This window comes from Alosa sapidissima, chromosome 3 (assembly GCF_018492685.1).
Source record: "Alosa sapidissima isolate fAloSap1 chromosome 3, fAloSap1.pri, whole genome shotgun sequence".
Classification (NCBI taxonomy): domain Eukaryota; kingdom Metazoa; phylum Chordata; class Actinopteri; order Clupeiformes; family Clupeidae; genus Alosa; species Alosa sapidissima.
Genome location: NC_055959.1, coordinates 40,473,902 through 40,476,018, shown reverse-complemented (window position 1 = coordinate 40,476,018; position 2,117 = coordinate 40,473,902). Strand labels below are relative to the sequence as shown.

Here is a 2,117-nt window from a genome sequence, read left to right as displayed (position 1 = left end):
GAAGAGGTCTTCGGGCAGTTGAATACCCATGACAGAGCAGCGTGATCAGTAAAAACGGTAAACTCCACACCCTCCAGGTAATGTCGCCGCTTCTCCACGGCCCAAACCACAGCCAGGCACTCCTTTTCCGAGGTAGAATAGTTTCGTTCCGGACCTCAGAGAGGCGTTAGAGATCACTTTCTCCCCCTCGGGTGTGTTTTGGGACAAGATGGCCCCGAGACCCACGTCACTGGCGTCAGTGAGTACCTGGTGGATTGGCCTGGGCAAGCACGGGAGGATTCTTCAAGGCCTCCTTCAAGGCCTCAAAACTGGCCTGACACTCATGGGTCCAGGTCCAATCCACTCCTTTCCAGTGATTGTTAAGAGGGGATGGCAGGTCTGCAAAATGGTGAATGAATTTGTGGTACCAGCCAGCCAGTCCCAGGAAACGCTGTAAGGCCTTCACATCCTGTGGCACTGGAAAGTCCGACACGGCCTGCGTCTTAGCTGGGTCCACCTCCACGCCTCGATCTGAGACAATGTGCCCCAGGAACTTTAACTCCTGCTTGAAGAAATGGCACTTCTTCATGTTCAGACTGTGCATGGCGGCCTGTAGTTTCTGAAAAACTGCTGCCAGGTCTTGCTGATGTTGCTGTCAGGAATGAAAGTATACGATTATGTCGTCTATGTAAACAAAACATATCTTTCCTCTCAACTCTCCCAAGACCCTTTCCATTAGCCATTGGAATGTGGCTGCAGCATTATGAAGTCCAAAAGGCATAGCCTTGAATTGGAATAGGCCAAGAGATGTAACAAAGTCTTTGGTCATGGTCACCTGCCAGTACCCGGACTGCAAATCCAATGAACTGAACCAGGAGGCGCCTTCCAGTGATTCAAGGATGTCGTGAATTATGGGCATTGGATATGCATCAGGCAAGGTCTTTGCATTTACTCTTCTGTAGTCCACACAGAACCTGTAGGACCCCTCTGGTTTATTCACCAGGACCACAGGGGATGACCAGGCTGACTGAGAGGGTTCTATAATGTTGTCTTTTAGCATCTTCTCTACATGCTCCTCAATTACTCTCTTTTTCAGGGGAGACACCCGGTAGGCCTTGGACCTGACCGGGACTTCATCCTGGATGAAGATGGCATGCTTTTCCACATTGGTCACCGACTCCGCCGTGGAAGTGGACACCCAGCAAGGAGGTAATTCCGCTGGAGGCAAAGCATAGTAGAGAAGAACACCCTGTGATGAGGTGAGTGTGTCTTGATTACTTTCACTAGAGTGGCCTCGCGGTGGTTTGAAGCCATAATAGGTGTAGCCTCTATTGGTTTTCAGTCCGTAAATGTTTTGGGCCAGGTTGAGGATGACACCAGTCATAGCGAGGAAGTCTAGACCTAGGATCACAGGAAACGCCAGGTGACGATCTTCCATTACATGGACTTCGACAGCCCACTAGACATATTGTTTTCTTCCCCAGGGCTTGGTGAACGGTTCCATCCGCCATGACGAATCTCTGCCTTTCTGCCGGAAGAAAAACTTCCTCTGCTGACGTCACCTGCCTCCACAGACTCTTCTTCATCAATGTGAAGGTACTGCCAGTGTCCAATACAGCCTCCCCCTGCCTTCCTCTGATGGTAATAGACACTAACAGGAGACCCTGTTGTTCTTTATTGTAGACCTGATGTTGCACCACACTAAGCTCTGCTGCACTGCAATGGATTTTTTTCTCTGATGCTTTTTTTCCTTGCTTTTCAGAACTCGCTTGCACCTTCTGCCAATACTCTGCTCCGGCACAGTCCTTCTCTACCATAGAGCCAACTTTCACAAGCTGTGTCACAGTTGATACCGCTCCACGGAGACAACCAGCCACTCTAGGGTTAATATTATTCAAGGTGCGCCTGACTATCTCTTCCTCAGGCATATCCTGCTTCCATTTCAGACATAAAGCCTGATAATCATATGCAAAGTCTCTGAGGCATTGATCAGGTCTCTGTACTGTCGTCCTCAGTTTCTCCTCCACTTCGCTCAGATAATCTGTAGACAGAAAGGCTGCCATAAATGTGTCCTTGAATGAGGCCCAATCATGGATCTGGTGTTTTGTAGCCTTCCACCAACTAAGTGCCGGTCCTTT

The 2,117-nt window shown here is 49.5% G+C and overlaps 1 long non-coding RNA gene across 1 annotated transcript; it reads left to right on the top strand.

The window, feature by feature from the left end:
• Window positions 1–1,161: 1,161 nt before the first annotated feature.
• LOC121705517 lies at window positions 1,162–1,769 on the top strand. The gene is made up of 3 exons (XR_006030825.1): window positions 1,162–1,402; window positions 1,464–1,575; window positions 1,742–1,769. It is a non-coding gene; the product is annotated as an uncharacterized LOC121705517 (long non-coding RNA).
• Window positions 1,770–2,117: the final 348 nt, after the last annotated feature.